Raw genomic sequence first — 15,147 nt, forward strand, 5'->3', positions numbered from 1 at the left:
TACTTTTCTCTTCAGTTCAATAAGCGGCAAATAGCTATTTTTTCCAATTTAATCTTTTCTCAGGTAACACCAGTGTTCTGCACCCATCTAAGAAACAAACCTTTATATTAATGATCAGACCATTGAAACCAATGAGATAAGTCAGTTGTGACCAACTTAAATCCACTAAAATTATTGGGGCTTAGGATACAACCTACTATGTCAGAATCAAAGTAAGTGAGGGTTTTGCAGGAAAAATTTATGGTTAGAATACTACAGCTCCAGATCATGGATCCCATCCCCACCCCCAGCGGCAAAATCCATGTAATTGTTCATTCTCACTTAACGCAGATAAATATATGTCGACAGTATTAAGTTGGACTGAGGACCATAATTAATTAGTCTAATTCCTTATGTAGAAGGACTATACAAAACTTTGCAATGGTCTAAATATCAGCAGAGCAGTGACCCCTAGTGGACAAATAAAATAGCCAATTTAGCAGAGTTAATCATATACGGTACTGAGATTTAATTCCATTTTATATTTAACCATCTGGGCACAAAAATAATTTAGATGAAATTGCATCACCAACATGTCAAACACAGTTTAAAATAAATATTTCTCTCCATTATATGTATGTATTATCTATTTAATGGGAAAGAATCATTTTAAGCTCTAGAAGAAGAAGAGCTCTTAAACTTAATTTTTATCTATCTATCAAATTTGCACACCGCCCCAAACTTTCGTCTCTGGGCGTTTAACAATAACATAAAACCAGTTAAAAACATATACAAAAAACTTAAAAACAATTTAAAAATTTAAAAATAAACCAGAGATTAAAACCCCAAATTTTTTTAGGAAGCTGAGAAAGCTTGGGGGGAAAGATGGGTTTTCAAGTGTTTTTTTTGAAAATTGCCAAAGATGGGGGGTATCTCAGCAGGGAGTGCATTCCACAATCTCAGGGCAGCGACTGAGAAAGCCCATCTCTGTGTAGCTACCAAACGAGTTGGCAGTAACTGGAGACAGACCTCCTCAGATGACCTCAATGGGCGGTGGGGCTCATAGTGAAGAAGACGCTCTCTTAGATACCCAGGGCCTAAGCCGATTAGGGCTTTATAAGTTATAACAAGCACTTTGTATTTTGTCCGGAAACCTATTGGCAGCCAGTGAGGCTCCATCAACAGAGGAGTAATGTGGTCTCTCCGAGATGACCCAGAGACCAACCTGGCTGCCGCATTCTGAACCAATTGAAGTTTCCGGACTATGTACAAAGGCAGCCTCATGTAGAGCGCATTACAGAAGTCAAGTCTGGAGATTACCAACAGATGTACCACTGTTTTGAGGTCATTGATCTCGGGAAATGGGTGCAGCTGGCGTATCAGCCGGAGCACCCATGGCCACCGCCTCAACCTGAGAATTCAGGGAGAGGTGCGAATCCAGAAATACTCCCAGACTGCAAACCTGTTCCTTTTGGGGAAGTGTGACCCCATCTAGAACAGGCAGATCAAAATCATCTCTAGAGTTCTGACCCCGCACAATAAGTACCTCCGTTTTATCTGGATTCAGCTTCAGTTTATTCTCCCTCATCCAGCTCATTACTGCTTCCAGGCAGGCATTTAGGGAGGATATGCCAGCTCCTGAAGAAGTTGACATGGAGAAGGAGATCTGGGTGTCATCAGCGTACTGGTAACACCCAGCTCCAAATCCCCTGAAGATCTCTCCCAGCGGTTTCATGTAGATGTTAAAAAGCATTAGAGAAAGTACGGACCTTTGAGGGACACCATACTTAAGCTCAGATTTTGAAGAGCAACAGTCTCCAATCAACACCATCTGGAATCTATCCGAGAGGTAGGAGCGGAACCACTGTAAAACAGTGCCTCCCACCTCCAACACTCTCAGATGTTCCAGAAGGATACTATGGTCGATAGTATTGAAAGCCGCCGAGAGATCCGAAAGGACCAACAGAGTCACACTTCCTCTGTCAATTCCCAATTGGAGATCATCCATCAGGCTGACCAAGGCAGTCTCCATCCCACAGCCCGCCCGAAAACCAGCATGAAATGGGTCTAGATAATCAGTTTGCTCCAAGACTGCCTGGAGCTGAGAGGCCACCACCCTCTCAATTACCTTGCCCAGCCATGGGAGGTTGGAAACAGGCCTATAATTGTTCAACTCTGAGGGATCTAATGTAGGCTCATTTAGAAGAGGTCTAATGATCGCCTCCTTAAGACAAGGAGGCATCCTGCTCTCCCTCAGAGAAGCATTTATGATTTCCTCCAGGCTGTCAGTCAGTCAGTCTTTATTGTTATGGTCACCGACCAGTGACCAGGCTGTCTACAACAACCTCCCTGCTAGATCGAACAAGCCATGTTGGACAAGGGTCAAGAGAACAAGTGGTAGGCCTCACTGCTCCAAGCAGCTTGTCCACATCCTCAGGAGTCACGAACTGAAACCAATCCAGTTGAATCACATAAGAGGAGTTGTTGGGCACCTCCAGCTCAGACATCAAATTAACTGTGGAGTCTCCATCTAGGTCAGCCCAAATCCGAGAGATTCTATCTACGAAAAACTCTTTAAACACATCACAGCGGGTAACTGATGACTCCAAATTCTGGTTCAAGGGAGGAGGAGCAGATACTAGTTCCTTCACAACCCTGAACAACTCCGCTGGACGTGAAGTCACAGAGGCAATACGGGCAGAAAAGAACTGCCTCTTTGCCGCACGTATTGCCTGAGCATAGGTCTTTAGATGTGCTCTATGTTGCAATCTGTCAGATTCGAGTCGAGTCTTTCTCCACTTGAGCTCCAGTAGCCTACCTTGCTGCTTCAGCCCCCATAGATCTTCTGTATACCAAGGGGCCAAGTTTGATGCGGGTTGGAGGGAACGCTTGGGAGCAATTGTGTCTACTGCCCTGGTGAGCAAGTTGTTCCAATTCTCAACCAGGGCATCAACAGGATCACTAGCAAAGCCAACACTGAATCCCTCCAAGGCTTCTTGGAATCTTACTGAACATAAGAACATAAGAATAGCCCTGCTGGATCAGGCCCAAGGCCCATCTAGTCCAGCATCCTGTTTCACACAGTGGCCCACCAGATGCCGCTGGAAGCCACAGGCAGGAGTTTAGGGCGTGCCCTCTCTCCTGCCATTACTCCCCTGCAACTGGTACTCAGAGGCACACCCTTGAGGCTGGAGGTGGCCCACAGCCCTCTGACTAGTAGCCATTGATAGACCTCTCCTCCATGAAGTCATCCAAACCCCTCTTAAAGCCATCCAGGTTGTTGGCCGTCACCACATCCTGTGGCAGAGAGTTCCACAAGTGGATCACGCATTGTGTGAAAAAGTACTTCTGTTTGTTGGTCCTAGACCTCCTGGCAATCAATTTCATGGAGTGACCCCTGGTTCTAGTGTTGTGTGAGAGGGAAAAGAATCTCTCTCTCTCCACTTTCTCCACGCCATGAATGATTTTATAGACCTCTATCATGTCTCCCCGCAGTTGTCTTTTTTCTAAACTAAAAAGCCCCAGGTGTTGTAATCTTGCCTCGTAAGAAAGGTGCTCTAGGCCCCTGATCATCTTGGTTGCCCTGGATCCAATAACCTCTTCGGGTGGACCATGCTGATGGGCCCCTCGCCCCTGCGGAGGTGGGAAGTGGTTGCAAGTCCAACCTTAACCAGATGGTGGTCCGTCCATGACAATGGGGACATCACAGGAGTCCCAACCCACGGAACACCACCCTGATCAGAGTAAAAGACCAAATCAAGCATTTGACCTGCAATATGTGTTGGTCCAGAGACCACTTGGGATAGGCCCATAGTTGTCATAGCCGCTATGAACTCCTGAGCTACCCCGGACAGATTGGTCCCAAAATGAACACTGAAGTCCCTCAGCACCAAGAGTCTGGGAGACTCCAACGCGAGCTCCACAACCAATTCGGATGTCAGGGAGTCAATTGCCAAACTATGGCTTGGTCATCAGGAGCATATTATCAGGAAGATACCTCCCAGGTTGCAAGTTCTGCCACCCCAAGTTTGTGCACTCCTTCTTCCTCTTTTCCATAGCTTACAAACTGTCATTTGTCATGTCACCCAAATCAGACAAACTATAAATTATCAATAACCAGAGTTTGCCTCAAAAACTAGGAACTGAACTCTACTTTAAACCAAGCTTTTAGTTCCTGACTTGAAGACAAATTATGGGTAGAAGTAATTATAATCTGTCTGATATGGACATCATGGCAAACAACAGTAATCTCAACCCATGGGAGCAGAGGGGGAAGGAGCACACAAGCCCAAGGAAGAGGGCACCAGAAAAACAGGGTGCTCCTATCTGTCAAGCCATGGCTCTGGAACATCTGAGCTGAGCCAAACTCTTCTCTCAGTAGCTGTGAAGAGAGAGTTGAGTGAAAAAGCATTCTCCCTGCCCTTCCAAACAGGGGCAAAGTTATGCAAACATTAGCTGATGGGAGAGGGGGCATTCCATCAGGAGAGCAGGTCCCCTTTGCTGCAAATGAATGGGAGACTACATGTGTGAGCACTGTAAGATATTCCCCTCAGGGGATGGGGGTTGCTCTGGGAAGAACACCTGCCTGCTTGCATGCAGAAGGTTCCAAGTTCTCTCCCTGGCATCTCCAAGATAGAGAGACTTCTACCTGCAACCTTGGAGAAGCCGCTGCCAGTCTGTGTAGACAATACTGAGTTAGATGGACCAACGGTCTGACTCAGTATAAGGCAGCTTCCTATGTTGCATCTTTGTATATACTTGGACCTTACTTGGGCCTGTGCAAAGAAAAGCTTGTATAATGTTAGTCCTATGTAACTTAAGCCACTTTTTTTTTTTTAGACTACCAGAGGGGGTGGGTGGGCAGGCTATAATGAGAGAGCTGTCTTCCTTGGGACAGAAAGTGGCTGGCTATAGAGGTATAATGGTAGATAGCACAGTGTAGTTGTTGGTGTTGGACTAGGACCAGGAAGACCCAGGTTCAAGTTCCCACTCAGCTGTGATGCTTACTTGGTGGCCACAATCTCATTCTAACTTACCTCACAAGACTTCTGTGAGGATAAGGCTGTGGAGGAACCATGAATGTTGCCCTAGCACCATGGAAGGGCAGGATAGAGAAGTAATAATAATCTTCTCCTGCCCTGAGTGTGGTCAGGAAGGGAGAGGAAAGAAATCTCATGGGCTGATTCATGAATGGGCAACTATTAGATTAAATATCACCTTTATGTTGGGTGTATTATAGTTGGGGGAAGCAAGTGCTGAGCTCTTATGAAGAATCCTTTTATTATTATTTGTTATATTTATATCCCACTCTATCTCATGGGCTGAGAGCATCTTACAGCATATTTTGGATTAATCATCATGTCTCCAAAGGGCTCACAATTTTAAAAAAAGGGGGGCCCCCAAAAAGTTCTTATAGAGGAGGGTTCAGAAGGCAGTTGGTTCTCCTTAGATTGATGGAAGGATCTCTCTGCTTTGCCTCACCCTCTGCAGCAGCCTGGTGTCAATGGCTGCGGAAGACCCAGCTGTTCTCAGAAGGGGAAGGCTGTGATAACTCTCAGTGATGCGTTTCCTCTCTTTAGAACACAGTCAGAGCAGGGATGTTTTGCCGCTTGAGCAACAGCACACACATAGATGGACTGGGGGAGTTGCACATGGATCCCAGTCATGTCCACACTGTCCCTCCTTATGTGTAAGTGTTGTTAGTCACAATGTCCACCACTGTTAATACCTCCCTGAGATAAGGTTGTAGTTCCATCTGTTTTAAAAAATTCGGTAGCAAGACTTTTATTGAAGAAGCTCTTGTTAAATCTACAGGTTGCTTACTTGTAAATTTGGTTCTTCTAGTGGTCATCTGTCCTTTTACACCAATGGGCTACACGCCTGCGCAAAGACCTCATCAGAACATAACAAGCTCTTGCTTTAGGCAGGAACCCCGCCCCCAGCCACTATATGGGCTGCGCTACTCCACATCCCCTCAGTCACGGAGTCTGCCTTCAGTAGATCCAGAGGAGAGGATGGGAGGGCATGTAAAAGGACAGATGACCATTAGAAGAACCAAAGTTATAGTAAGCAACCTGCAGTTCTTCGATGTGGTTTCTATCTTACACCAATGGGCACATAACAAGCTAGCACCCAAGGTGGAGGGAAAAACCAAACATAAACATGGATGCACTCAAGCAAGAAGTATTTATTTCAAAGAAACAAAGCACATCAACTGAAAATAGACTGCAGGACAGACCTGCCAAATTTAGCTTCATTCCATGCCCTGGATCAATAGCATAATGACAAATAAAAGAAGGGGGAGAAGCCCAAGTAGCTGCTTGACAAATAGTGTCTAATGGGACTGCATGATCAAAAGCAACAGAGGTCGCCATGGACCTAGGTGAGTGTGCCCTAATGGCCCCAGGCAACTATTTATTTGCCAAACTGCAGCAAAGTTCAACAGCCGAAACAATCCACCTGGATAGGGACTGCAAAGAAACTTGCAAACCCTTGTGAGGCCCATCATACAGAACAAACAGAGGAGTTTTCCTCCAATTTGCTGCCCTCTATACAAAGAAGGCTAAAGCCGTCCGAACATCCAAACGATGCAATCTGTGTTCTGCATAAGACAAAGGGTCCTGAAAAAAATACAGGTAAGGTAATTGGCAGGGAACGGTGAAAAGTAGAAACAATTTTCGGAAGCAATTGAATATCCGGTCAGAGCATGGCCTTATCTCTATGAAACTGAAGGTATGGCAAATCAACCCTCAGATCTCGGAGTTCACTCACCCTCCTTGCGGAGGTGATCACCACTAAAAAGGCAACCTTCCACATGAGAAGTTGAGGATCAACCGAAGCCAACAGCTCAAAGGGTGGGTGCAACAAGCCAGCCAACACCACAGACAAATCCCAATTAGGTGACATGACAGGGTCATCTAGCAAAACATGTGATAACCCTTTCAGAAATCTCTTCACCAGTGGATCCCTGAACCAGGAAACCCCAGTGACAGGTGAATGCGCTACAATAGTGGCCAGACGCACACGGAGAGAGGAGAGTTTCAAACCAGACTCCTTCAAATACAAAAGATAAATACAAGCATTTTGAACAGACAAGTCAAGTACATCAAAACCATTTTGAGTAGCAAAAGCAAGAAAACGAGTCCATTTATGTCCATAAATGGAGTTTCTTGTTCAAGGTTTCCTAGCCACAATCAGAACGTCTCTGATTTTCAACAGGAAGATGGCAAGATTTTCCAGGTGGTCTGATGAAGAGAATGGATCTCCGGATGGAGCACTTGACCCCTCTCTTGTGACAAAAGAAATGGTAGTGATGGCAGGTGAATGTAAGTCACCACCAACTGCAGCAGAGCTGGAAACCAAGGCCTCCTGGGCCACCAAGGGGCTATCAGGATGGCCCGGGAGCAGTCTACCTTCAGTTTCTGAAGGACTCTTGGTATGAGCAGGACTGGCAGAAAGAGGTAAACATAACAGTCCTTCCAGGACAGGACAAACACATCCCCCAGAGAGAACTCCTCCTTCCTCCTCTTGAGCAACAGAGGGTACACTGGGCATTGTCCTGTGATGTGAAAGCATCCAGAACCAGAACATCCCACTTTGCAAACAACTCTTGAAGCACGGCCCAATCTAATATCCACTCATGGGAAATCGTCCTCAGCCTGCTTAAAGTGTCTGCATGAACATTCAGGTCCCCTTGAATGTAGACTACATGTGGTGTCACCACATGTGCAATGCATCACAGCCATAGGCTGATGGAAAGAAACAGGAGGCTTCTCGAAGCCGTGCCCCGTTGTCAATTTATATAGGCTTTTGCCATTGTATTGTTGGTCTGAATCATCACCTGACATCCCGCAATTACAGGTAGAAATCCTTTGAGGGTTCCATCAGTTCCAAATAGTTGAGATGTCGGCCCGCCTCTCTTGCAGTCCAAAGGCCACTCAGGTGATAGTGGGCAATATGAGTACCCCAACTGAGCTCCCACGCATTGGTAGTAATGACCCACCTTGGAGGAGGCAAATGAAAGGGAGTGCCAAAGCCCAGATGATGGACCTCGACCCACCAGGTGACATTCTCAAATACCACTCGAGGTGCACACTTTAAATGCCCTGGTTCCAAAAAGGGGGTTGAAAACGTCGAGAAACCACCTCGGAACAACACGCATCCTGAGATGCACATGTGGGAGCACATATGTGGTTGCAGCCATATGCCTAACAGGAGCTGCACAGAGCACAGGGTCTGTGGCCCTCCAGCCACGAAAGCCGATGCTAGGCTTACAATTGTCTGTATATGGGCCTCCAGAAGAAAGACCTTCCCCAAGTGGGTGTCAAAAATCAGTCCTATAAACTGTATCCTACGGATTGGCTCTAACTGGGACTTCTTGAAGTTGATTTGCAAGCCCAGGTTCTCTAAGGTGTCCATAGCTGTGTCGAGAGATTCCAAAACAGCCCTTTTTGAACCTGCCACGAGCCAATCATCTAGATATGATAGTATTTATACCCCTCTTTCCTGCAGGAAAGTCACCACCGAGGCAAGGCACTTTGTAAAGACCCTTGGGGCCACTGTTAGGCCAAACGGCAGGGCCTTGAACTGATAGGTGTTCCCCCCATCTTGAACCGCAGAAAACGGTAATGCTGTGGGGGGGATGGAGATATAATAATACACATCTCACAGGTCTAAGGAGACCATCCACATGTCTTGTTCCAACAGGGCCAAAATGGCTGACACCGACAACATATGGAACCTCTTGTAGAGGATGTGCCTGTTCAGGCCCCTGAGATCTAATATAGGGTGCTGGCTGCCATCTGGCTTTGGAACGATGAAGTACCAGGAGTAGAACCTGGGACCTGTCACACTGGCGACCTTCTCGATCACATCTTTCAAGAGAAGGGTGGAGACCACCTCCTCTAGTGCAGGGGTCGACAGTGTAGTCACAACCCCAGGCAACGGTGGTGTCTGGTGAAACTCCAAAGCATAACCTATGCGTATAATAGTGAGGACCCACAGTCACCTTGTCCCAGTTTGCAGCAAAAAGAGCAAGGTGGGTCCGAAAGGTCCAGCAGTCACTGCTTTTGGGGAGGAAAGTGTTTGGTTGCTGCTTCTGAAAAGCAGGCTTACTGGCCTGAAAATCAGACTTGTATCGAGGCTGGAATTTGTTAACACAAAAGGAACGCTCCAAAGAAGATTGTTGCTGCAGAGGTGCCTTAGCCTGCGGGTAAGGAGGCCACCTAGACTGCCTCTGCGGCTTAGGCGTAGAGGAAGAATAAGACACAGACTTAGCTGTACTCCTCAGCTTTTGTACTTTCTGCAAAGTCTCATCAGTCTGTTCCACAAAAAGGCTATAACCTTCAAAAGGGAAGATCCTCAATTCTAGCCCGAGGCTCATAGGTCAATCAGGAGGAATGCAACCAGGCATGCCTCCTGAGGGCCACAGATGTGGCCATCACTTTTGCTGCACACTCCACAGAATGCCTTGCAGAGTAAGTTCCTGCTTCGCCACCTGCACAGCTTTTCTCATTAAGGCCTTCGCCAGATCTCACCTATCCTGGGGCAAGAGGTCCAAAAAGGAGGGCACCTTTTCCCACAGAAAATGGTTATAACTAGTGTTACAGGCCTGATAGTTGGCAAATCTTAAATGTAGAATTGACACCGAGTAAAGCCTCCTCCCAAAGGAGTCCAACTTCCTCCCTTCCTTATCGCCTAGCACAGACTGATTGTGGCTCTTGGACTTATTCAGAGAGGCCTCCACTACAATGGAGTTTGGCATGGGTTAATTTTTCAAAAAGGCTGTATTATCCTCCTGCATCTGTATCGTATAAGTTCTCCAAACATCTGTTAGGTTGGGAAAGGGTTTCAGGCTTTTTCCAATGACCATGCATGACTTCTAGTAGAGCCATATTAAGCAAAAAAGACACAGGTACTTTAGCCTCCACATCAATAAGTCCGAACAAAGAGTCCAGTTCCCTTTTTTGCTGCACATCCTAGGCTTACTCCCAGAACCAAGGCCATATGTGTCACATTGGCAGAGTATTGCTTGAGATCCTCTGACGGAGACAAGGCTTAGTGTCCGATTGAATGTCCAAGGGAGAAGACCCCAGAGAGACTAGATCAGTCTGGAGATTCAGGGTCACCCCCCTCACTCTCTGTCTCTAGAGGCTCAACCAGATTTGGAACCAAGTCCAGAGGAACGGCTGAGACCTCTGAAGGGTTATCCAAGGGGGACGGTATTGACACATCTGTCCCATGGCCAGTACCGGCAAGGGCTGTTCCGCCAGAGTACTGGATCTTCCAATTGCAACATGCGCTCATGAGCACGGTCCTGCGGGTCCCATCGAGGGGAATGAGAGTGAGGTCTACCTTCTGAATGCCAAGGGGCCCTATGTAAAACACATCTAGTTCCCTAGTCACCAGCAACGGACTCTTACCAGTACCGAAATCTGTACCGCGACCTCCCAAAGTTAGAATAACCTGAACGACACTCTGAAGGAAACAGTCTATATGCGCCATTGTCCCAGTGCCATTCCCCACAAGAGGGGGAGTCGACCCCTGCAGAATACACTGAACCCCACATAAAGTCACAGTATCAACCAGAGATTGGCCATGCCAATCCCAGTCTCTCCCATATCTATATTCCGAGGAGCGGTCTTCCGAGTCTCAATATGCCCCTCAATCCCCACGGAGGGTTTGGTCCACACAGTGCATAGGAGGCAAACGGAAGCCACATCGAATTTGCATCGCCCTTGTCCGGCGAATAAGGCTCATAGTCTGAAACAGCATAGTCCAGTTCATCATCAGCCACCAAGTCGTGCCCAGCACAGAAAGTTCCTGGCCACCTGATTACAAAGCTCCATCCCGTCCGGGATCGGGATAGGCGCAAAGCCCACTGGTGCAAAAGACAGAGACCATGTCGAAGAACCCACTGTACTGGACAATTTCTGGCAGTGTCAAATAGAAGTGGCCATTTTTTTAGCAAGGTATTTGAGTGCATAGTGGTAACCCAATTCCAAGGATTTCTGGATGAAACCTTTTGGAGGCCCCTCCTCACCCCCACACATAGTATTTTTAACATGACCACACCACCCAGGACAGACTAGAAAGGATTTGGGGGCCCCAGGGGGTGTGGAGGCCCTGGACTTTGGCCCAGAAGTTCAGGGGTAGGAGCACCTCTGGCCAGGAGCTAGAGGAGGGAGGGAGTCCCTTTTGGTTCTGCTGGAATGCTCAGCAGTTTTCAGTACCACTAAACATGGTATCTTTCTGGATGGACATCTATCAAGAACAGGCACTGGAGATCCTGTTCTGCAGTTGTTTCAGTCCTTCCTGGAGGGAAGGTTTCAGAAGAGAGTGATGGAGGGCTCCAGTTCAACACCTGGATTTTGATTTGAGTTGTCCCATTTTGTTCAAGCTGCTTGACACCTACATGAAATCGCAGAGAGAGACCATTCAGAGTTTGATGTCATCAGTATGCTGAGCACATTCAACTCACTCTCTCTCCTTTCCCTCTGATCTCAGTAAGACTGTCGAAGTCCTGAACAGATGTTTGAATTCAGTGAAGGACAGGATGTGGGAAAACAAACTGAAGCTTTATTCAGGCAAGCAAGAAGTGTTTGTGGTCAGTTGGACTGTAGATGAGGGAACAGGATTGCCTGCTTTAGAAAAGGCTGTACTCCCACTGAAGAATCAGGTTTGCAGCCTGGATGTGTTCCTTGATCTGGTATTTCTATGGATGTTCAGTCAGTGGTTATGATGAGGAGTGCTTTTGCCCAGATTAAGCTGGTGCTCCAAATACACTGGTTCCTTGAGAAGGCAGATTTCATCGTGGTGACAAGTGCTTTATTACTGGAATGCACTCTACACAGGACTGCCTTTGAAAAAGGTGTTTGGAAATAGCTTGTGCAGAATGTTGCAGTAAAGATTTTGGCTAAGGCTAGCCCACTGGAGCATGCAGTCCTTACTGCACTAGCTATTAGTTCAATTCAGTGCTGGTCTTGACCTTTAAAGCCTTAGTTTGGGAACAGAATAGTTAAAGGACTGTCTGCTTTAAGGTCCACTGGGGACACTCTCCTGTGCATCCTGCCTTTATCTGATGCTTATTTGGCAAAACTGCATGTGAGGGTCTTCTCTGAGGCAGCACCAAGATTCTGGAACTCTCTGCCCAAGAAGATCAGTCTGGCTCCCTTTTTGGTGTCTGTCACATTTTGAAGACCTTTTCATTTAAGCAGGCTTTAAAAATTGGTTAGCCCTATTATTGCTTATTGAATGGCCTTATTTGTCATTCCTTCTCTATTTGTTATCCTTATTTTAAATTATTTAATTTTTAATCTGAATTATATCAAATCTGTTAGCCTCCTGAGCATTGTGGGAAAGTGTGGAAAGGTGGAACAGAAATCATTTTATAGAATCAATAAGGTTAGAATCCCTTGCAGGGATTCTAAAGATCAAAAATATCTTTGAAAGACTTACCTGCTAACCTCCAGATGGCACTGTAAATCTAATCTCTGAACAGAAATTACCTACAGAGGTACAAGTAAAATGACTGGGTATGCAAATACAGGTTCAGCTCTGGTAAAAGTATTACCTTCTGGTATGAAGGACAAGAACAGTCTTGCTATTAAAGCACCAGCTAGGAATCAGGTGATCTGGCTTCCAATTCTTGTTCTGCTACAAATGTTGAACTTGGCCTTTGGCAAATCTAGAAAACAGAAGTCATACTGGGATCAGCTGAAATGCACATTGAAGAGTAAAGGGATCTTTGAACAGGAGGACTTAATTTTTCTACAGCACAAATACAGACCATCACTACCTCTTAGGGAAGGAAAAATAACCCAAACCCTTATCATATCATTAGTTTTGATCATTTGATGGTTCTGTGAAAATAGTTGATTTTATTTAAAGTATTCATAAACCCTACGAACAAAAGCAAAGTCATCCCTATTTTCTAAGTGATTCCAAATGAATTGGGTGATTGAGAAAGATACAGGCAAAAAGCAAAAAAATGTTTGGAGCAGAATAATTAAAGATTAAATTTTCATACTTCAATTGCTTTATACATTAACATTATAAACTACCACCCCTGATATACTCCCCTCTAAATCCCAAAGATTGGATTATTTTCCTAGCACCAACTACGATCTTAGCTCGGTCTCCACAGATCTAATGACTCTAAATGTTTAACCCCTTTGTGCTGACATGAACATCAAAACTCCAGCATGCCAGCATATACAGGAACCATTCAGCACTTCTGTGCTAGCAGCCAGAGATCAAATATGCCCTGTGCAGCTACAGAACACACTTTGCTCTAATCATACCAAAATTTAAGGGCCATTCACCACAGCATCACAAAATGGCATGAAGGTACATGCATGTCAGCACAGGCATCTGACCCCAGATGAACTCCACTTACAGAAACAAAAGGCATGTGCAGGAACCACAGCACCAACATGACCACTACTGAAACAGCTGCAGTTGCTTGAAATAGTTGCAACCAGTGTTACCTCTAACAGAGATTCCCAGTTGTTGTTGACTACAACTCCCATAATCCCCAAGCAAATGATATTGCAGCTGGGGATTCTGGGAGTTGTAGTCTGGGAATCCCTGTTAGAGGGAACACTGGTTGCAACTATGTCAGACACATACTGAAGCTCTAATCCTGTCCAGCCCCTAGGAAAGCACCAGCTCAGGGCACAACCATCAATATACTGCTTCCACAAGCACAGCACACTCAGCTAGAAAGACCCCATCTACTTACATAATATGGCATGAAAATAGCATCAACAACAGAGACCGAAGCAAACAGATCCCAGGGCACCTGTCATGATATGGGGCTTTGCTTTGCCTACTGCAGGGCTGCTCAACTTTGGCCCTCCTGAAAATGTTGACCTACAATTCCCATAATCCCTGGCTATTGGCCACTGTGGCTGGGGATTAAGTGGTGCAGTGGGGGAATGCTTGACTAACAAGCAGAAGGTTGCTGGTTCAAATTCCCACTGGTACTATATCAGGCAGCAGTGATACAGGAAGATGCTGAAAGGTATCATCTCATACTGCACAGGAGGCGGCAATGGTAAACCCCTCCTGTATTCTACCAAAGAAAACCATGGGGCTCTGTGGGTGCCAGGAGTCAAAATTGATTTGACAGCACACTTTAGTTCAAAAATAGCTGGGGAGCCTAAGTTGAGTAGGCCTAGACTACTGTGTTGTCATCTACTGCCATGGCATTGCTTAGCACCATTAAGAGTGTGCTTTGCAGATCTGGGCCGTTGATGTGCTTGCTGTGCATTCTTAGCATATTTGTGATTGTAATGGTAGTGTGTGCTCTACCGCTTGGGGGATCATGCTCTTGATTCTTACTATTACGCATTTATGCTAAACCAATATATGACTGCTTGTTTAAATCAAGTAAAGCAAAGCATCGGAGGCCATTTAACAACTGTCATAGAGCTGGTCTTGTGGTAGCAAGCACGACTTGTCCCCTTAGCTAAGCAGGGTCCTCCCTGGTTGCATATGAACGGGAGACTTGATGTGTGAGCACTGTAAGATATTCCCCTCAGGAGATTGAGCCACTCTGGGAAGAGCAGGAGGTTCCAAGTTCCCTCCCTGGCTTCTCCAAGATAGGGCTGAGAGAGATTCCTGCCTTCAACCTTGGAGAAGCCGCTGCCAGTCTGTGAAGACAATACTGAGCTAGATGGACCTATGGTCTGACTCAGTATATGGCAGCTTCCTATGTATACTGGATATAATAGCGATTTAATTACCATAAATGTTGTGTTTTTTAAAAAGACTCATGCAGAGAAAAATCCAAACCACTGTAAGCAAAGGAGCTTTCACGACCTAACTTGCCACAATACTTCCATTCATTGTCGTCGTTGTCGTCATCATCTTAGCCTCTCTCCAAAATACATGGTATCTAGCTGAACATGCACAGAGCATCTGTGCAGTAGTACACTGAGCCTGTGGCATCCCCCCTCTCCTCCCACAACTCTCCCCCCCCAACTTGCTCTCTGTCTGTCTCCCCCCACAACTCTCCCACCCACAGCCCTCTCGCTCACACCCTCTGCCCCCCACAGCCCTCTTGCCTCTCCTCAGTCGGCTGTAAGAGAATTAAATATAAAGATGGAATCCACTTCCTGTTAGGCTTGAATATGCTCCATGCCCACATAAGTCTGTAGCTGACCT

General features: G+C 46.1%; 1 protein-coding gene across 2 annotated transcripts in view; it reads right to left on the reverse strand.

Annotated features, from left to right (window-relative positions):
- The window catches only part of GNG12 (G protein subunit gamma 12), a 71,290-nt gene that overhangs the window by 41,873 nt on the left and 14,270 nt on the right, over window positions 1-15,147 (reverse strand). For both annotated transcript variants that reach the window (XM_053247496.1, XM_053247497.1), the window contains exon 2: window positions 12,551-12,664. The gene's annotated coding sequence lies outside the window, so the exon portion shown is untranslated. The remainder of the gene's footprint in view (window positions 1-12,550; window positions 12,665-15,147) is intronic.

This window comes from Hemicordylus capensis, chromosome 4 (assembly GCF_027244095.1).
Source record: "Hemicordylus capensis ecotype Gifberg chromosome 4, rHemCap1.1.pri, whole genome shotgun sequence".
NCBI lineage: Eukaryota > Metazoa > Chordata > Lepidosauria > Squamata > Cordylidae > Hemicordylus > Hemicordylus capensis.